The sequence below is a fragment of the Acinonyx jubatus genome, chromosome A3 (assembly GCF_027475565.1).
Source record: "Acinonyx jubatus isolate Ajub_Pintada_27869175 chromosome A3, VMU_Ajub_asm_v1.0, whole genome shotgun sequence".
Classification (NCBI taxonomy): Eukaryota; Metazoa; Chordata; class Mammalia; order Carnivora; family Felidae; genus Acinonyx; species Acinonyx jubatus.
In genome coordinates this window covers 34,426,711-34,449,414 of record NC_069388.1, presented here as the reverse complement: position 1 = coordinate 34,449,414, position 22,704 = coordinate 34,426,711, and the positions used below count along the sequence as shown (strand labels likewise).

The following is a 22,704-nucleotide window of genomic DNA, read 5'->3' as shown; positions in this document are numbered from 1 at the left end:
TAGTCTTTCCCGTATGAGTAAATTTCATACCATAAACCCAAATGAATCCTTGTCTGTAAATCCAAATGAATCATGTACCCCACCCTAAGTCAGCCTCTATCATGCAATCTCATTTTATTTTCTTGATGCTTATCACTATATGAAATTTGTCTGCCCTTTCATTTGTTCACTTATTTAATGTTTATTTATTTAAAATAATTAAACAGACGGAGAGGGAGACAGACAATCCGGAGCAGGCTCCACGCTGCCAGCGCAGACCCTGACATGGGGGCTCAAACTCACAAATCATGGGATCATGACCTGAGCCGAAATCAAGAGTCAGATGCTTAACCAAATGAGCCACCCAGGTGCCCCACTGTTTATTCCCGTATTATCTACTTCCCTCTACTAGAAAATAGCCCTCTGTAAGATCAGGGACAGGTGTTGTTCACTGCTTTCTTCTAAGTGTTTGGTGCTGGTACACTGTAGACCCTAGATAAATATTTGCTGAATGAATAAATCATAGACACAAAATACAAAAATAAAAAGACCATTCAGAAAACACTAATGAAGAAGGAACTATAGTTTTTTCTGAGTCAGCATCATTATCATTTACTATTAAAACATTAAAAAGACAAAATCTGAAACTCATTTCTGAATTACCCAAACAAAACAAAAATGAGATACATTTTAGTCACTCCAAGCAGACTGTAATTTGGCTAAGAAGCAAAACAAAATCTGCTTTCATTTTAGCATTACCAGCCTTTGACAACATAAATCACTGTCTCTAGCACTCTGGGGCATGAATGACATCTGTGAATTAATAAACCCTTTGATGCTAAAAGAAAACAAGTTGCTCTTACTAAGTTACATCCAACTATTGAATCTAAATAAACACATGACAAACATTTTCCTCACAGCTTTATCTTTTAAACAATCAGAGAGAGAACAGGCCAAAACAGGATCTTAGCAGCCAGTTCTTCATGACTGGATTGGACTTCCAAATAATTTTAAGGGACTATTTTTCTCCTGTTCTTACGTACTTTTGTCCCCTCCAGAACTTGGATAGTACACATACAACATACACCTACTATTAAAACACTCTGATTTTTCAAAGAATAAGATTTGATTGATGTGAGTATATTATCTATGAACCATAAACCCAATCTTTACTCCTTTGTGCTATATCAAATATTGAAAATGATCTGTTAACTTTACCCAGCTGTCCCTCCCATAGTTCAGCTATATAAGTGAAGTGTCCCCAATTCAATTAAAGAATTTCCCAAATTTGGTCTTAATTAAAAAGATGTTGGCTTAGTCACTTGAGCCAGGTCTACGATGGGCTTGTTCTTGCTTAGTCTTTCCAACAACGTACAATTTAGAGAAAAATGAGCCTAACAAATAAGCCTCATCTAGTATTAGCTTCTACAAACCTATGTCCCCTCTTAATGATCATAAAAATCTCACATTGCCCTACTATAGATCTATTGTATGAGAAACAGGAGTAACTCCTCTAGGAGAGCTAAATTGATTGAGGTAAAGGTTATATATAATCAAATGCACCCATGTCACCAGTACCACAACCAAGATACTGGAAGCTTTTATATCAACCCAAAAGTTCCTTCAGGCCCCCCTGATATCCCCACCCCCACACCCTTCCCTATATACACACCAGCCACAAACACCAATCTGCTTTCTGTCACTACAGATTTTTCTGGTCTAGAATATCCTATAAATAACAGCATATGTACCGTTTTACATATCATATCTTTCACCCAACAGGGTGTTTTTGAGGTTCACCCCAGTTATGGTTTGCACCAATAACTTGGTCCTTTTTCACTGCTAGGCAGTATTCCATTGTATGCATACATCATAATATGTTTATCCATCACCTGTTGCTGGATATTTGGTTCTTTCCAACTTTTGGTGTTATGACTAAAGCTGTTATGAACATTCATTTACAAGTATTTGTAAGGACAGAAGTTTTCATTCTCTTGGGAAGGAAACCTAGGAGTGAAATTGAAGGAGTCATACTGTAAGTGAATAACTTTCTAAGAATCTGCCAAATGATTTTTCTGTGGAAATGCACTAAAAATAGGTTTCTTTTTGCTTTCCAGATTTACATTTTAATATTGGAACTTTCAGACCCTACACATCAGTTTTCCTTTCTCTGCAAGATGCTCACGTGTTCTCGATCTCCATGAAAGTTCAGCGTGCTGGAGTCACCCCACAACGGGAGGCTGTTACATACAGCCTGTAAGGAACAACTGTTACACACAGCATTGCTTTTGTTTTTTTAATATGAGATACTGAGTGAATTGGGGAGGGTTCCCTTAACAGACTCCCATGTGGGTATGACTAGTAAATCTGGCGAGAAGGAACTTTTTTTTTCAATGTTTATTTTTGAGAGGGGGGTGGAGAGAGAGAACGAGTGGGGGGAGGGTCAGAGAGAGAGAGGGAGACACAGAATCTGAAGCAGGCTCCAGGTTCTGAGCTGTCAGCACAGAGCCTGACATGGGGCTTGAACTCAAGAACTGGGAGATCATGACCTGAGCTGAAGTCGAATGCTCAACCGACTGAGCCACCCAGGCGCCCTGGAAATAACTCTCTTCTAAGAGAGTTTATATGAATCATATTCTCCCATATAAGGCGTTAGAATTGAATTTGCTCAATATCCTCCCTACAGAAGACCTCAGAGATCCCATTTCTCCTGCTCCAGTTTCATGAGGCTGGTATCCATGAGAAAAAGCTGAAGGTTTCCACTAGACTACCTTATTTCCAGAGTATTCAATATTCTAAGTAGCATAAGGGAAGAAAACTGAGCTCTCACTTAGCATTCTCCCAATTAGGATCTCTCCCAGTGATTTGTCTAGACCAAGCCATGCAGGAAAGACAGATACCCATGGTTGAAATAAATGTTCTGATTAAACTATTTATCCCAAATTGGGAAGAATTACTGCTCACTCATAAATAAATGCACTTGCAATTCCTTTCCAGATTGTTATTTAATGATTTGTGAGAACAGGCCAAGTGTATTATGAATATAAAGTAAAAGAGGCCACAGAACTTTTACAGTCAGATAATCCTAGTCCAAGAGCCATTCACCTGAAAGGGTCTACTTCCCCACCTCTTCAATCTGGGCTAGACTGTGACTTGCCTTGGTGAACAGAATGTGGCAGAAATAATTGGGGTGTTTTTGCACACACTCACTCTCTCCCCCTTGCTCTCGCTCCATGTAGTTTGCTACTGCCGTGTGAACAAGCCCAAGTCAGCCTGCTGGAAGGCAAGAGCCAAAGGAGGAGAAATGAGCCATTCCAGCTAATGCCATCTTAAACCAGCCAATCCTCAGTATACCCAGAAGTTGACCACAGATTCTTAAGTGAGCCCAATGGAGATCAGTAGAACTTCCCTGCCAAGGCCAGTCGACATTGCCAATCTACTCAGTTGTGAGTTAAATAAATGGTCATTGGTTTAAGCCACTACATTTTGGTGGGGGTGGGGGGGAGTAGTAGTCTGTTACAGCAAAGGCTAAGTGACACACTGATCACTAAGGGAAATAGCTTCTTTCCCATTAGCAGTGCATAGACTTTACTCCCACAACTTTTTCTTATCCCTCACGGCCCTGAGTCATGAAGTTCTGGCGTCCTACTTAACCTATGCCTGCCTTTACCTACACTGCCTGTAATGCGCTGAACAGTGTCTCCACAAAAATTCTTATGTTGAAGCATTAACTGCCAATTAGCTAAGAATGTGATTGGATTTGGAGACAGGACCTTCAAAGAGGTGATTCAACTGGAATGTGGTCATTAGGGTAAGCTTACCTAATCCAATCTGGCTGGTGCTCTTCTAGAGAGAGGAAACGTGGACACAGACACCAAGGATGTGCAAGTATGGAGAAAAGTCCATGTGAAGATACAGCAAGATGGTGGCCATCTGCAGGCCAAAAACAAAAGCCTCAGGAGTAACCACTCCTGATGATACCTTCTAGCCTCTAGAATTGTGAGACAATAAATTTTTGTTGTTTAAGCCACCCAGGCAGTGACATTTTGTTATGAGTGCCCTGGATGACTAATAACACAGTCTGGGGGTGGGGGGAGGGATGTGAAGTTTCCCATTTTTTTCCCTTGTAGTCACTCTTATAATTCCTTTCTTAAGCTTCAATGAAAATCTTAAACACAAAGAATTATTGTAAAAAAGATTTTTAATGCATACTAAAGCTACCAAATAAAGTATAAAAAATAAGCCCATCACTTTTTGGGAAAGAAGTTACCCCCCACACTCTCACAGATGGCCTGGGTCTTTTGCCCAAAATCCCTTTCTTGCTACCTTGTTTATTAGTCTATACTTGTTCCTGCACACTTATTTGGGTTTTCCACTCAGTGCTTTAAATGATTTTATTAATACACATACATGTATATAACCCACACACAATGTAGTCTGCTTCCAAACTCTTATTCTAATGAGGGTCAAACAGAAAACACATCTCTGTTTCTCATAGTTTCCTAGTGTGGAGTGTCTAGGGGTTAAAGCTGATTTCTCCAGCACCCACCCCGACCCCCTCCAGGAGCAATCTCTCAGCTTCTATTAGATGAGGACTTTGAGGGCCATCTGGAAATGCTTAAAAAGCAGTTGCCGAGGATTCACAGATAAGACTTATTTCCAAAAGGAAAATCCCACATATTCTCAAAGGAATGGACCAGAGGTCAAACACACTGGAAACAAATGTGAGTCACCCCAGCAACTGATCCCGGTAGAGTCACAAAATCACTCTCCCACCTCCTCATTCTTTCTACCTTCTGACTTCTTCATGATTTTGATGCCTAGGTCAGAGTTTTCCTTTATAGGAGAGGTTTGTTTGTTTTTTTTTTTAATTGTTTATATAATTGAAGACCATGACTAATACAATTGAACATATGCACAAACCAGAAAACAGTATCTAGTTATCACAGCAAACAGGAGGTTGTACATTTGCTTTTTTCCAAAGGGCCCCTTAGAATTCTAATGAGCCCCTTTAACCCAATAGCCTGCATACTGGGTTTGCTCTGAATACCACCAATGCAGCTCTTGTCAATGTTCCTAAGGAATGATCTTAAACAAGAAAAGCCTTTGGATTCCACCAGGCCTATAATAACCACCCATGCAAATACATGACTATTCACTGGGTTGCTCCTTTGTCCTGAGGTGCAGTACCACAATTCAAGAATCACGACAGGTCAAAACAGTAATAAAAGAGGAGGAGTCCTGAGTGGACAAAACAACACTGGGGGAAAAAAAAGGCTGAAAGACTCACACTTCGTGATTTCAAAACTGACAACAACAAGGACACAGAAATCCCAACAATGTGGTACTGGCATAAGAATAGGCATACAGAACAATAGACTCAATAAATAAACTCTTGAGACTCAATAAATAAATTCACACATCACAGCCAACTGATTGTCAAGAATGCCGTATGATTTCACTCACATGTGGAATTAAAGAAACAAAACAAATGAACAAAGAAAAAAGAGAGACAAACCAAAAAACAGACACTTAACTACAAAGAACAAACTGATAGTTACCATTCGGAGGTGGGTGGGGGGATGCGTGAAAGAGGTGATGGTGATTAAGAGTACACTTATGGGGGGCGCCTGGGTGGTGCAGTCGGTTAAGCGTCCGACTTCAGCCAGGTCACAATCTCACGGTCCGTGAGTTCGAGCCCCGCATCCAGCTCTGTGCTAACAGCTCAGAGCCTGGAGCCTGCTTTGGATTGTTCCCTTTCAAATGGTTAATTTTGGTTGTGTGAATTTCATTTAGGAGGAAGAGGAGGAGGAAAAGAAGGAGGAGGAGGAGGAAAAGAAGGAGGAGGAGGAGGAGAAGGAGGAGGAGGAGGAGGAGAGGGAGGAGGAAGAGGAGGAGGAGGAGGGGGAGGAGAAGGAGGAGGAGGAGGGGGAGGAGAAGGAGGAGGAGGAGGGGGAGAAGGAGGAGGAGGAGGGGAAGGAGGAGAAGAAGAAAGAAGAAAGAAGAAGAAAGAAGAAAGAAGACGACGACAAGAGAGGCAAAGTAGCCAGGTGTTTAAGAGCAAAGCCCCTGAGGATGGCAGAAAGGAGCACCAGAAGAGACAGTGGTATTGGCAAATGTGGATGGAGGAAGCAGCAGAAATACTGTCAACACATGAAAAGAAGATGGTTCAATATAGGGATGGTCTTCCTCACAGAAGAGCAGCATCTGTGCATAGTCTGGAATCCACAGAAAAGTCACTTTGTAGAGTGCCAGAGGGCACAGCACCCCTGGGTAGGAGGTCCTTAAAGTAAGGACAAAATGGTATCTGAGTTCCTCAAGGCTGGTCCTTTGCACTGTTTATTCCTTTACTTTTATACTGAACAAAGAGCATAGGGCTACAGAGGCGCAGAAAGAGGCCAGCCAGTTAACTAGCAACCAGTCTGAAGCCTCAGCAACATCCACAGGAAAGGAAAACACAAAGAACATACGGAGTATAAGACAGGTCCCATACACGCACCATCTCGTCCTCAGGAGAGCTTACAGGATCATCTCCCATAAAGACTTCCAAAACCCATGAATCGGGCAACAGTCTGCTTGCTCATTTTCCAGATGGGAAAACCAAGGCCCCAGGTTTCAGAGTTCCCATTCTGACTCCAACACCACCATGTGTCCACCCAGGTGAGAAAGTACAGAGGTCACCAGGAACAAGTAAACTTCTAATTGCTTAGGGATGTAGGTTTGACTTCTATTTTTCTATCAGTCCTGCAGGGACTCTTTGACATATCTCCGATGAGAAAATGGGCTGCACCTACCCAAATTCTAGACTGCTATATCATTACTCAAGGAGTAGGAACACCACTACTCAAGGAGTAGGAACACCACTACCATCACAGGAGCTTCTTGCTGCTTTTTCTGAGTACTGCCTTCTCCCAGCTACCTGAATGCTCACTGTTAAACCGCAGGTCCTCTGGCCACACAGGAAGAAGGGTCAGCAGATCCTGTTAGCATTTTCACCAACCAAGCCACCGGGGTCCTCTTCCAACTGCTCTCCTTCTGCTTTTGTGACACTGAATCCGCCCCCATCCCCAACAGGGGCCACAAAATACAGCAAGAAATGAAGCAGTTGATCTGTGAGGTGGTTATGGCCCAAGGTCACAAGCTGGTTCCTCTCCTGGGAGGGTTTATTTTAGTCCTCAGGCCTCAGTAAATTGCCCTTTCCCACCTGAGGACAGCAGACCAGATGCCTTGCTCCTGTTTTCATTTCAGAAAAGTAGGTAAGGAGTTTTTAAATGCTGCCATTTCCACTGGGCTTTTGCCATTTTGTTGATATAGCACAAAAATGTACAAAGACTGGGGAGCTCTACTGAATTTATTTTTTTCCCCTCCCTTTTACAGAAACAAACCAAACAAAGAAAATATTTACATTTGGCAGGGAGAAAATCCATATTTCACATCTGGAAAAGCCTCTGTATGCCCAACTCAAAATGGGTGTCTGTAACACTGAGGGGAGAAGTTCTTGCTGTCATGACCACTCAGGGGTTTTTGGGAAATGACACAAAGAAACAATTTTAATGTCATAATGACTTCAACAGCAGCATTCTCATGAGCTACATGTGAAAAGCCCAATCCATGAAACGGCCAGCTGGCCATTCATTGCCTAAGCAGAAGACTTTAGAGTCTTCTTAAGGGCAGCCCAGTCTAGCTGACCAGGGAAGGGAAAGGGAGAGAGCCACTGTGCAGAAACGTGCCCAGTAATGAGTGGTCTGTTCATCCTAGAGCATTCCCAGATCATGGCAAAGAGGTCGAGATGTGTATAGTATAGTAGAAGAGGGTCCCTGTGGCAGATGGTATTTCTAACATTCTCTTCACACAATGGGACTTTAACACTCCTTCCACTGAGAGGTGGGCTTTTAAGTCTCCTCCCCCTTAAAACTGGGCAAGTTTGTGATTCACCTATAACCAAATAATATGACGGAAATGATGCAGCATGACTTCCAAGGTCAAGTCATAAAGTGATGCTGCTTCCAGCTTGTCAGCTGGAATCATCTTGCCAGAGCCCACGCAAGCCTTCTGGCTGCCCTGAAGCCGCCATGCTGTGAGAAGGCCCACAGCTGCCCGTGAAGAAAGACCATCTGGAGAAATCCTGAATCTATATTGAGAGAGAGGGGGGCAAGTCAGCCATCAGCTACTCCAGCCTCTTGCTCTTTCAGCTTCAGAGGCCATCTGAATACAACCGCTGGAGTGACCCCAAGCCAGAAGTGCACAACAGAACCCACCCAAACCCCTGACCCACAGAAGTGAGTGAGTGCTGCTGTTTCAAGCCGCTACATTCTGAAGTGATTTCTTACACAACAATAAATAACTAAAACAGACCCCAGCATATAAACTGCATCATCAGATACCTTACTCCATACACTGGAAAATGTAAGTTTTGAACTGGGTCACAATCTAGCCACTACCTTCCATTCTTACTGTGTATTTAGTACTCCCGCCTCATCGGTTTCCATGCAAGTACCCCAAATTTTTTAGAACCTTCTTCCCTAACACACATTATGTACATATACACATCTTTCCATTACCCAAGACTCCATCCTTTCCTCTTTAGAATCCTTCCACATACTACTGTTCATTCATGATCCTTTTTCCTCTAAAAAGTGATACTAGAATTCCACACTCCTGCAAGTTATTAGTGACAGCTTACCTGCCAAACCCAATCGTTTTAACCATAATCCACGGCTATAGGACATTGGCTCATTAAGGGAAAGTCAGCTCACTTTCTCTGGAAAACAGTACTGCCTCATTTCTTTATTGAACAGGGTTACCAGGGCGATTCAGGAGCCCTAACAAAGTCTTATCTCAAAGGAAGTAAGCCTGTTACCAGAGTTTTTCTAGAACATTCTGAAGTTGCTCAGTGCCACTAGCCAAATGTGGCTTCTGAGGACTTGAAATATGGCTGGTCTGAACTGAGATTTAAGTACAAAATATACACCAGATGAAAGAAATGTAAAACCTCAATACTGTTTATATTAATTAAATGTTAAAATAATAATTAGGATGTACTAGGCTAAATAGATTATTAAAATTAATTTCAGCTGTGATCCTGAACTTTCCAGCCTCTAGCTCAGGCTGCTATAACAACCAATTCCTTTTTACTTTTTTAATGAGGCCAAAAGAAAAATTGGAATCGCATATGCTGCTCACATATTTCTATTGGATCACACTTTTGTGCTCTACTGAATTAAAGGTACCCAAGGAAACACCATATGTATTTCCCTAAAAATTCCATAGAAAAAATTACTCTTAAAGGCAAAGGTGAAATATTAAGGAATACAATTAAAAAGGATAGTTAAGAGAGAATGAAAAATAACAATTAGTATGTATGCTCAGAAATGCTGCTAGCAAGAATAAGTTACAATCATACAATCAGACAATATCCTTGCCTCCCGGTTCAGGGCACTGAAATCATTATTCAAGCTGACATGCATCTAAGGAAAGCTTTGAGATTTCAGATTTTATTATTTTTTTAAGTCAAATATATGTAGAAATTTTACTCACTGCAAATTACCTAGGTATCTCTCTGCACTGCAATCTCTTTCAGACTTAAAAATATTTGAAGCAGTAGCTTATTAACTTCCCTGGGGAAGAAAGTGAATTTAAGGTGCTTCTCGAAATGCAGAAAACTTGTACCAGGAAATATATGGCTGAAAGTCTAAGGGATGACAAGTAGGTCTGTAGGAGTGAAGGAATGACATGGCATTCAATGACATGGCTGCTGCTAGGTAGAACAGACACTCCCATGTCCTGTCACCACTGGGTCCCTTTTAGCTGTCCTGTGTGCCCATCTCCTGGCTTGTATGTGCTTTGCTTCTAAGAGATGACACTTGCAATTTTTTTTAATTTTTGAGAGAGAGTGTGTATGTGTGCACCCGTGCAAGCGGGGAGGAGCAGAAAGAGAGGAGACACAGAATCTGAAGCAGGAGCACAGTCAGATGTGGGGCTGGAACCCACAAACCATGAGATCATGACCTGAGCCAAAGTCGGGGGCTTAACCAACTGAGCCACGCAGGTACCCCGGCACTTGCAGATTTCTTAAGAGGAATACCCCTTAACTATTGGAGCTGCTTCCTCAGCAGATGCAAAGACCCCAAATGCTCTCAAATTCACAGCCTCCCCCCAAACCAGTCCACAGCCAATGGTTGCTGCAAGGATGGGAAAGCTTGGCCCCTTGCTCTGGGGCAGAAGGAAGTGGTTCTCAGGAGCAAGTATGCTCCAGAGCTCCTCCAGGATCACGGCTGAGGCAGGGACTTTGCTCGGAAAAATCCCCCTGCTTCTTTCTTCCCTCTCCAACTCACTTGTTTCTCCTGGGAGCACTCCCTTAATAAGACACTCGTGCAAAAATCCCTCATCTCAAGTCTGCTTCTGGGGAGCTCAGCCAGACTCTTGTCATGCATGAATGGGCTCTAAGAAAACATGAAACCAGATTCTTGTTATACCACAAATAAGAGCTTCTATGTATAATACTTAAGAGTTTAAAATAACTGCACTATCCACAATTTATGAAGAATCATCTTTGTTCCCGAAGAGCACTGCAGCAACCCTAGAACACAGGTCTTAGATCTAATAAATTAATTAATTAATTAAAAAATAAAATAAATAAAAATAAATAAATAAATAAGTAAAAGATCCTAATAGCTGGTACCATACATATAAACATACAGCTGTCACTATAAATCTATGCCTATACCTCCAGCTGCAAGACACATTAGGACAGCCTGGAAGGCTCCAAAGTACAGGCAAAAGGAAAGAGAAGTCAACGTTAAAGTTTGGGGAGCTTCATACCTGACAATAACAGTGTACATTCTGTATATAATCAATATTTAATAAAAAAAAACAATTTAAAATCATTCAGAAAGCAAGGTAAATCTTCCAAATTTCAATACTGCAGGAAAGAAGGTATCAAGGGTTGTTTTCTTTCTTTCCATGATATTTGAAGACCACCTTTGATTTGACTTATAAATTCCTCTTTACCAAGAGTCATCTTGAAGCTAGAAATATAATGGCAAGAATAATCCAAAAATAGTCATTTTGCTCTCTATGTAAATATTTTCTATTTTAGGAATTTAAGCCTAACACTGCTAAAAAGCCAAGTTGAATGGGACATAAATAAGAATATACACTTTGTACCATTACAGGAATTAAAATACATTCTGAATACCTATGGTGCGAGCAACAGGCTTAACACAAATGCTTAGAACTAATGTACAGTCATAGGTACTCATGATGGGAATCACAGAGAAAGCAGGTGTTCAAGATAAAACCAGAAGACTTCCAGCTCCCAGGTTTAGAGGTTTCCAATTTTGAATATGGGAAGACATTAGAAAAGAACAAGATTTCAATTCAATGTGAAAATGAAATGCCTCATAATACAAGATACTCAACAACTGAATGTTGCTACAGTTGAGCTTTTTTATTTTTATTTTATTTATTTTTTTTAATTTTCTTTTAACGTTTATTTATTTTTGAGACAGAGAGAGACAGAGCATGAATGGGGGGAGGGTCAGAGAGAGGGAGACACCGAATCTGAAACAGGCTCCAGGCTCTGAGCTGTCAGCACAGAGCCCAACGCGGGGCTCGAACTCACGGACCGCGAGATCATGACCTGAGCCGAAGTCGGCCGCTTAACCGACTGAGCCACCCAGGCGCCCCGAGCTTTTTAAATAGAGGATGGAGGAAAATAAATTCTCTCTTTGGGAGGAAGGCAAGACTAAAGTAAGGGTAACCACCACCTGGTGACATGTGGGGCACTGGGTCCAATCAGGTCCTATTTGAAGAGGGAATGGAAAAAGAGCCCACATACTCTATTAGCTGTCTTGGGATCCGAGTCCATCCAAAGTCTTTGTAAAATCCAGTGCCTGGCATTTATACCACTTCATATGGAAAAACTTCTTCTTGGAACTTAAAATGTTTAACAAACAACTTCTAAGCCATGTTTTTAAACTTCTGAATCAAGTGTTTATTTTCACCACACACATAATTCATTTATAATAAGCCGATGAAAATGATCTCTTATTTAAGAATAACAACTATTGCATAGCAAAAGCAAACAGTCCAAAAAGAATGTAATAAAGGCTAAAAAGCAGATGGCATGCCTATCCTGATTTAAAATCCCTAGAGAATTATTTAGAAACCCCTACCCCAACTCTGGTTTTCCTGCTAAAACATAGTTTATGAATCATCCATGGGAAGCAGTAAAACACAGTGCACTCAACTAAAAATAGGTAGGGACACTCAATAATAAATCTACTCTCTTGATAGTCTTTTGTCACCATTAAATACTGATCACTTAGAGAAGTGTGATTCTTCTCTCCCCTCACAGAAAGGCTGGAAAAAAATCAGCCACAGACCCTGCTGGAAGGTAACAGAGTGTGTGACAGGACTTGCAACGTGGTGAAAAAAGTAACATTGATTTAAAATGCCTGTAAGCTGGGGTTCACCTCTCAGGATGAACAGTGAAGTTGCTGGTTATTTTTTATCATGCATCACTATAAAATGACTTCTTGCCTGTTGAAGAAATGATACATAGTCCAAGCGTTTCCCTTATAACAGGACTCTCTACAAAAAGTCCTATATAAGTTCCTACAGAAGTTATAAAAATAGGAATTTGATTAAGAAGTCAGAAAAAAACTCATATTCATCAAGATCCTGGCTCTAGAATAAAGCATTGGCAACTTCTGGTTTGTAAATAAAAATAATTGGCCACATAGAGCTATTACTGGCCCCCATTTCAGCATTTCTTTAGAAATTTATAAAATGGAACTTTAGAGAGGCACTGGGAGAATTTATTTCTGTCATTTCCACAGGTAGTTCCCACAGAATGGATGGTGGATTCTAGCTGACAATGCGCGTAATTGTGATTTTTTTCCACATTCGTGGGAATCTTCCTAAACATTATCTGCATAGGACTGAATACAAGTCCTACATTTTCCCTCAGAAATAACTGCAGAGAACAGGAACTTAAATGATATCTAATGGCTCACTAAATGCAGGCAATACTACCACAGACAGCGAGGAGAAAAGCTAGTGAAGGGTGAAGTGCCCTAGGTTGGTGGAATGAATGAACTCGAATCTGGAAAATTCCAGGGGACGGATGCTCCATTGCACGAAGGAAAGTAGCTGTCAATCAGTTTTGAGGGGCACTTCAGGGTGGACGTCGGTATAAATGAAGGGGGATTCACCTTACAGATGCTAAGTTCTAGAACCCCACAACTAGAAACTCTACCACAGCAGCAGAATACTCACCAGGCAGATGTGGAAGGGACTGCAGGTGATGTCCACTTAGTTCAACTCACAGCGCCGTCCTCTGTGAAGCAAGCAGACACAGAGCAGTGAAAAATCAATGAGAGGAACCTTTAGGATTCTCATGTAAGGAACAGCTTTGTGCACTTCAAAATCAGAATCTGTAATATTAAACACACACACACACACATCAGAAAGGCACATTAATACATTAGTGACATTACTTTCCAAATGAACAAAGACGCAGTCATCAAATCAGAAATGTTACCGCTACGCCAGCCTACAGGGTTTATAGATCCTCTTCGCTGTGCTGATCTACTGTTCACCCTCTTATCGTGATAATTAAGGAACAGTTGAACAAGACCATCTAAGATCTTTTAGAATATAAATCTTTTCCTGATTAACAGTCAAACGTCCTGAGATGAACTGTAAGAAAAAGTTTGCCACTTCAATGAAGAACAGTGTTGAACACCTAAGATTTATAACGGATTTGCATCTTTCTACAAAAAGTATATTTTTGCTACATGTTTTTTGTTGTCTTTGTTAACAAGTTGGTGATGTAGATTCTGGATTTGACATTAGATTTCTGGTTTGGTGGAAATTTAGGTTTTGAGATCTTTCCAAGGTGGGGTTGGGAGGGGTGGGAAGTTCCAGGTGGTATCAGAAGTACACATAAGTTAAAAGCAAATCCATTCGCATTTGGGAGGAGCAGAGGTGGAAAATTTGGCAATTGAGGGGCACCGGAGTGGCTCAGTCAGTTAAGCATCCGACTTCAGCTCAGCTCATGATCTTGTGGTTCATGAGTTCAAACCCTGCGTTGGGCTCTATGCTGAGAGCTTGGAGCCTGGCGCCTGGTTTAGATTCTCTGTCTCCCTCTCCCTGCCCCCTCCCTGACTCATGCTCTGTCTCTCCCTCTCTCTATGCCCCTCCCCACTCATTCCTTGTCTCTGCCTCTCAAAAATAAACATTAAAAAAAATTTTTTAAAGAAAACTGGCAATTGAAACATGGGAAAACGACGTCTGTAAGATGTGAACTGTGTTATTGAGAAAGTCATCATCGATGTATAGAGATGTCTACAGTAAGGTTCTAGGTAGGATGGTTCATCCATGATGCAAGACTATATGCCATTAAAAAGAAAGAAGCAGGGCACCTGGGTGGCTGAGTTGGTTGGACGCCCGACTTTGGTTCAGGTCATGATCTCAGGGTTCAGAAGATCAAGTCCCATATCGGGCTTGTTGCTGTCAGCACAGAGCCCACTTCAGATCCTCTGTATCTACACCCCCCGCCCCCCCCCCCAAAAAAAAACTAAAAATAAAAACACATTTAAAAAAAACAGTTGGATCTATATGTACAGATTTTAAAAAATCAGGTCACAGTATTAATTTTTAAAAACTCAAGTAGTTGAGTAATATGCATACTATGACCCCAATGTGTTAAAACAAACCTCGCTAACCTATGTGTAAATCCTATTAGATGCAGAGAATGTATCTGGAGGGATAACAAGAAACTTGAGTGTAGCTGTCCCAGGAGAACTGGTGCTGAAGGACATAAGAGGAAAAAAAAAAGGACCTTTGCATTTTAACCTAACATTTTACCATTGTGTGCTATTTTACCACGAAACCTGTTACTTTTATAATTGAAAGTGAAAAACAATCCAATTCATCCCAAATTTTCTAGAAGAACAAAATATTCCATTTTAAAAATACAGAAATAGAGAATATCTAGTATCATGTGCATTTGTTTATTGATTTAGCAAATATTTACTCTGACCCAGGCTCTAGGCATGAATTATATCATATATAATCCACATAAACACTCTAAAATGTATATACTGTGATTATTCACATTTTATAGGAGAGAAAACTCAGAAATGACTCTTCAGAAATCACACAGAGCTGGCATTCAACCCCAGGCACCTTGACACATATTTAGCCTCTATGGAACTGCCTCCTCCATGGCACGCACCCTGTTTTCATATTAAATTTATATTTGTAATGAAGTATTGTAAGAAAGTATTGAAAACCATCACAGCTATCCCTAGCACCTTGCTCAGTGTCTAGCATATTAGTGTGCTCAGGAAATCTTCATTGAACAGGTGAATAATTAGGTGGCCTGCCGATAGCCAGGAACTTCAACTACATAACTATGTTATGCCTCTTGGGACTATGAAACAAAGCAGAGTTCCAGAAACACTCATTGATTAAGGACCCTGCTGTACCATGCTCCTCATTTTGAGAAACTACTTGCCACCCAAGTCCTTCTGTAACAAAAGACTTAAAGACAAGATGTGTTTTTCCTCTGCTTTCTCTAATTCCCTAGGGACAACCCATCGTTCCATACACCTTTCTAATTCTGTGCGTGGCTAGGATACTGCAACATTTGAGGAAGTCAGTGATGAAATACTTAACCACAAAGGAGTGAAATGGTCTAAACAGTTTGTCATGAACTAGCTATTGGCATATGGCAGATGAACTTTTATAATTGACTTAGTGTCGTAGTCATATATGAATCAAGGCCTCAACTTACCGCCTTTTTCATTCTAACATTATTACTCCAGGTGTTAAAGAGTACAAATGAGTCCTTGGTAAAAGAGAGACTGTGTGTGTAGAAGTCTCTGGATGTCTGTGTTTATGTGTGTCTTTGCATATGCTTTTGGTCTATTCTTCTGTAACACAGAAAGAAACCTAATAAATAGACAAAATTCCCAAATATTAGAAACCAACTGGTGCTGGTAAACAAAAGCTGGTTTTCATTCAGTAAGGGTGGCAGCATTATTCCATGTGGAAAGAATCGACTCAACAAATGGTGCTGGGACAACTGGACATCTACATGCAAAGGAATGAAGGTGGATCCCTACCTCACAGCTCAAAATGGATCACACATGTAAATATCAGAACCCAAACTATAAAACTAAGGAGTAAATATAATACAGGAGTAAATCTTTGTGACCTTGGGTTAGGCAACACTTTCACAGATCTGGGACCAAAAGCACAAACAATGAAAGAAAATATTTGACTTCATCAAATTAAAAACTTTTGTGCTTAAAAGATTATTCTCAAAAAAGTGAAAAGACAACCCACACAATGGGAAAAGATTTTTGCAAATCACTTATCTAATACAGGACTTGTATCCAGAGTATGTTAAGAACTACTTCAAATCAACAATAAAAAGACAAAAAACTCAATTTAGAAATGGTAAGTGATCTAAATAGATATCTCTCAAAAAAAGATACACAAATACATAAATCATCAGAAAAATCCAAGTTAAAAACCACAATAAGCTATTACTTCACCCCCACTAGGATAATTATAATTGGAAGACAGATTACAAGCGTTAATGAGAATTCGGAAAAATCAGAATGCTTGTACATTACTTGCGGGAATAAAATGGTGTAGCCACTTTTGAAAGTAGTCTAGCAGTTCTTCAAATGGTTAAACATAAAATTACCATATGGCCCAGTAACTCCACCCTAGGCCGGTACCCAAGAGTAATAAAAACATATGTCCATATAAAAAGATTACATGTACTTTTTCATAGCAGCACTATCCATAATGGCCAAAAAGTAGAAACAATCCCAAAGCCCATTTACTGATCAATGGATACACAAAATGCAGATGGAATACAACAGAATGTTATTCAGCAGTAAAAGCATGCAACAGGGATACATATAATATCATACATACATACATATCATACATACATATCGTGGATAAACTTTAGAAAGCATTATACTAAATGAGAGAAGCCAGTTACAAAAGACCACATGTTGTAGGATTCTGTGTATATGAAATATCCTATTCTAGGTAAATCCATAGAAGACAGATTGGCGGTTGTGTAGGACTGAAGGGGCAGGGAAGATAGTCAATGCTCCTGGACACAAGCAATCCAAGTGTTCTTACATTACACCATGGTAGTGGTTGCACAACTCTAAATATACAAAAAAAAAAAAAATCCAATCGTACATTTTAATGGGTGAACTTTATGGTACGTAAGTTGTATTTCATTAAAGCTGTCTTTTTAAAGACTGCATTTCAGTGAGTCTACCCATGAATACTCGTTGGCTTCTTTCAAAAACGACAGAACACTTCTTCACACTGCTCAAGGAAACCCAGTAAGTGGTGAATATTTACACTTCTACAAGATTTGCTATCACAGTTCTCCACGGATACCTTGTGATGGGAAACACAATTGCATTTCACTCTCACCAAAGAGAAGCACATGCACAGAACTACTTCCAAACCGTAACAAAGCACCAACGTCTTACTGCAAACCACCAGTAATGACAGGCCACAGAATTTAGACTTATTAGCATTAGAGTCTTATTTCAAAGCAACAGGGAAGCTGTAGCCGAGGGTCAAGTTTTGATTTCTCAGTAGATGGGGATAAAAATGTGCAAGTATTTGAGGGTGACAATGCCAGGCCTGTTTTTATACATCTATATGTTGAACACAGAAGGACTGGCATTTAATGCCCTTTCCGAGACATTCAATATCAGGATTTTGTTTTCAAATGAAGAATAACTTGGCAAGACTGAATCAAAACAGAATCATTGCTCTTTGATCTGCTCTCGAACATGGAAATTGTTTTGTAAACAGCGTTTGAGAATACTCACGTCAGCAAGTGTACAGCATCACAAACCACCTCAAACCTTTGTTGCTTAAAACATGTAACTATTTTGGTTCACATAGTGATCTCAAGTTTGCAAGAATGGCAAGAGGTCAGAACCCAACATGCTAGCCTCTGCTGCGTCATATGCACTAACGTGGCTTTGGGCAAAGCTAGTCACACAGTCAAGCCCAGCTATAAAGCATGGAGAAAGTCTCACCCATTAGTGGGACACTGCACATAACAAGGGCATAGGTACAGGGAAGGGAAGACTTTGTGGCCATTTTTCACAATCTATCACAGCAGTGTGTCGTAACACGAAACACATTGCCATTAAGGGTCCATAGAGAAATATCTTACAATAGATTACAGTTTATTATTAATGGCGTAGCTTACATGTAAAATACAGTTAACTTACAATGGTACATGGAGAGCTAATGTACAACTGCACGTATATTAAGACTTATCTTCTCTTTATGGAAAATGTCATTTTTCGGGGCGCCTGGGTGGCTTGGTCGGTTAAGCGTCCGACTTCGGCTCAGGTCATGATCTCACGGTCCGTGAGTTCGAGCCCCGCGTAGGGCTCTGTGCTGACAGCTCAGAGCCTGGAGCCTGTTTCAGATTCTGTGTCTCCCTCTCTCTGACCCTCCCCCGTTCATGCTCTGTCTCTCTCTGTCTCAAAAATAAAAAAACATTAAAAAAAATAAAAAAAAAGAAAATGTCATTTTTCTATCGAACATAAGTATATTACTATAAATACAGTTTCACAGCTATTTACTACAGTAATATTACTATATTGCCATATAGTTGTGGGGTTTGTTTGCTGCCAATTATATTTTCTTTTTAAGCAAATACATTTATATGGAAAAGAGTAACAAATTCAGGTGAAAAATTTGGCCAAATCCATACAAGTGGCCCATGAATAACCCGAGTTTAGAACCCAGTATTTGAGGGTGACAACGCCCGGCCTGTTTCTGCACATCTATATATTGAACACAGAAGGACTGGCATTTAATGCCCTTTCCAAGACATTCATATGGATACAAACCACCCACATATCTGAATGAAATGCAGATTCTGTCTGGGATAGGTCTAAGGTGGGACCAGAGATTCTGCAGCCCTAACAGGCTGTCAGGTGATGCCAATGCTGGTTGCAGAACACGCTCGGAGTAGCAAGCAATAGCAGGGGCCTGACAATCAGATAAAGCTGAGGGCAACCTTTACTGGCCATGTGGTCTTGAGCAACGGACCTTGCCTCTCTGAAACCGTCTCCCCCTCTGTCAGAGGCAGGTCATACTAAGACCCACCTTGGAAGTCTGGGTCAGGATAAAAGGAGAAGAAACACACACCAGGTACCTGGGGCAGTGCCAGCCAGCCAGAAGCGCTCAACACGGGCTTGGTCTTCTTCCATAGTTAATGACTTCCAAAACAGTCCTCAAATGGAGCTATAGGTTAAGAAAGGTAAACAGCAGGCCAAAAGGATAGCCCAGAGTGGTACCATGTCACAACACTAAAAGTAACTGGATTTTAGAAGCATTTCTCACCAATGCAATCACATTTGCTATTTCTGCATATTGTATTAATATGTTGGTCTCTTCAGTCACTCAACAAACATTTATGGAGCACTCACTGTGTGCCAGACCCTGTTCCCAGCTGTGAAGATAGGCCAGTGGACAAAAACAAAACTCCAGGTCCTGAGTTCACATCCTCCGATTCTGTCTGCCCGACATGTACTCTCTCCCCACCAGGCTATACTGGAGAGGCTTCCATGGGCCTTATCTGGCTACATACATATTTAAATGATCACCTTCTAGTTCCCCACAGCCCCCCAGCTGCCCCATCACTGCCACCCAGACAGCCCCCTCTCCTACGCCTTCCTGTTCGCCCTCTCCGAGTTAGTGAGCCCTAAATTAAAGACGTAGTCAGAAACATTTATAAGCATGGAGTGAAGAGGATTCCGCCTCCCTGCTCTGCATATTCACCCTGTACCACTATTCAGTAAACATCCTGCCCGAGAGCAGTTCAGCCATCCCTTTGCCCCTCGCTGGGTCTCCAACTGCCAGTTTGAGAAACGGCTCTAAACTTGGCCCAGGAAACTTAGAGCTTCTGTATCTGTCATTTACTGTGGCTAATCAGCTTTAAAATGTGTAACTGAGGGCTCTCTGTAGGAGATCATGAGGTGTTTGGGGGATTTTTTGCCCCCTAAATAATGGTAATGGTTTTGCAATGATCCACCTACATTCTTTCCCCTAGTTTCCCCTATGTATTGGTTTTCTATGATCGCATTACAAACTGCCACAAACTTCATGGCTTTAAACAACACACATTTACTGGCTCTTAGTCCTAAAGGTCAGAAGTCTGGCGCGGTTGCTGGGTTCTCCACTCAGTGTCTCACAAGGCTAAAATCAAGGTGTCTTCCAGGCTTCCTTTCTGGAGGCTGAGGTACAATCTGTTTCCAAGCTCAGTCAGGTTGTTGGCTAATTTTACTTCCTTGGAGCCACAGGACTGAGGACTTATGTTTCCTTGCTATCAGCAGGGGGCCACTGTCAGGTCCTAGATGCCACCTATACTCCTTGCCGCATCACCCCCACCATCTTCAAAGCCAGAGACGAAGAACCTTCCTTGTGTGGAATACTTCTCTTTGAATCTTCTTCAGTCCTTTATAAGGGCTTTCCTGATTAGGGCAAGCCCACCAAGGATAAGCTCTCACTCCTAAAGCCAACTGTGCTATGCAACATAACTGAATCATGGGAGTGACGTAATCCTAGTACTACAGATTTTTCAGGGTGCATATACCAGTGCATGGGCACCTTGGGGCCATCCCCGAATTCTGCCTACTACACCTAGTAACTGTGAGCATGATTTGTTTCTGCGTGTGGTTTTCTTCTCAGGACGGGAACTGAGGTCATGTCACAAGGAAAGCTAACTGGCCAGTGGAGAGAATACATGAAAGTTAAAACCGGCGAGTATGGGTTTTTGTTGTTGTTGTTTTTAACAACTCTTACTTTGGTCACTGGGAGTAGTTAATGTTCTTAGGATCCCATTAGCCAACCCAAGAATGCATGTACTCTCCAAATTCCAATTCCAGAGCAGAAGTTCCTCCCCTTTCAGTTAAACTGAACCATCATGAAACTAAACATCTAGAATATTAACATTTGAGTAGGACGATGAGGTAACAAAATGAAAAGCAAGCACACGCCATGGGCTGAAATTGCTTAAGTTAAATTACATTTCCTACATGTTATATTTTCTACAATAATATTTACAGGGAAAGAATATAGAAAATTCAAAGGATGTTTCATACATCTACAAGCACAATGCCTATTAGATTTTTTTTTACAGAAAAAAAGCAGCTTTTAAGAAATATCCCTTTAAAGACAGGTTAGAGAGCAAAACTGACCGATTTAGGAGAATAACAATAGCAATAATTACTAATTACTGAGAAATTACTACATCCAGGTATTAACTCACTGTTTTCTGTGTATGAAGTCATTAACTCATACCAAACCCTATGGTAGACACTTTTTACGGAAGAAGAAACTGAGGCACAAAGTGGTTACATCGTTTATCCAGGGGCGCATGGCAAGGAAGCACAGAAGCAGGACTTCAAACCCTGATGATCTGGCCTAGTACACTTAAAAAAAAATTTTTTTTAATGTTTATTTTTGAGAGACAGAGACAGAGCACGAGCAGGGGAGGGGCAGAGAGAAAGGGAAACACAGAATCTGAAGCAGGCTCCACGCTCTGGGCTGTCAGCACTGAGCCTGAGGCTGGGCTCAAACCCACGAGGTGTGAGATCACTACCTGAGCGGAAGTTGCATGCTCAACCGACTGAGCTGCCCAGGCCCCTGTGTATACTTACTCTTAAGAGCTGCATCTGGCTGTGCACCCATCTGTGCTCCCAGTGCTGGGAGACAGGGGTGCTTTCTGCACCTACCATACAGCACAGGTGAGGGCTGAGTACACATGCACTGCACTCAGATCTGGCTCATGGCCATGGCTGGGGGCAAATGGGGGCTGCAGCCTCACCAAGGGGTGTGTTTCTGTAATTTGCATAAAGCCCTCCCTTCCCCCCCCCCCCCCCCCCCCCCCGCCATGTACCAGAACCGCCTTATTCAAGGAAGGCTATGAAACAATCCAAGCATTCTGCTATCCCCTTATAGCTGTATTGGGGGAGGGGGGGGCAGAGAGGAAGAAAAATGTAACTGGTTCCTTTTTTACACCTTCCACACCCATTTTCCTATACCTGCATTCTGAAATTCAGAGATTATGAAAAGATAGGAACAAAGCAAAAGCGAACACTAGAAGCAAAGAAAAACCACTGGCTCCATTTCCTTTTGTAGAAAGCAAAGCGAGCTTTTCTCTAGGTAAAGAGAAAAGACAAAATCTATACTTGAACAACCTCATTTCTCTTCCATCAACCCCACCCAGACAAAGCAGGGGCAGCATGGCACCAGGCGCTACCAGTGGCATGGACCCCAAGAAACCCATGCTTAGCAGTCACAGTAATAGGTCACTGGAGGCAGAGCTGGGGTGGGGAACACAATACTGCATCTTGACTTCTGCATTAAAGGTACGGTTACATTCAAGGCTCATTTCCACAACTAGGTTGGATGAACTCACAAATCAGGTGACATTTACTCAGCGTTCTTTCCTGGTCCTCGCAAGGCATGACCAAGGGCTGTCACCTTGCCAGGGCCCTCTGCGTGAGGGAAAGACTACCATGATACTTCACTCAGCCCTCTCTAGGTTTCTCCTATGGTTCCCATCTCAGCTCCAGTGTCCTGGTGGTAGTCACACAGCAGAAGTTACGAAAATATAAGTTTAACTATGACTACATA

The 22,704-nt window shown here is 41.4% G+C and overlaps 1 protein-coding gene across 20 annotated transcripts in view; it reads right to left on the bottom strand.

Moving 5' to 3' along the window:
• Window positions 1-22,704, bottom strand: part of PLCB4 (phospholipase C beta 4) — a 415,996-nt gene that overhangs the window by 235,185 nt on the left and 158,107 nt on the right. For all 20 annotated transcript variants that reach the window (XM_053200245.1, XM_053200251.1, XM_027069585.2 and 17 more), the window contains one exon: window positions 13,261-13,321. The gene's annotated coding sequence lies outside the window, so the exon portion shown is untranslated. The remainder of the gene's footprint in view (window positions 1-13,260; window positions 13,322-22,704) is intronic.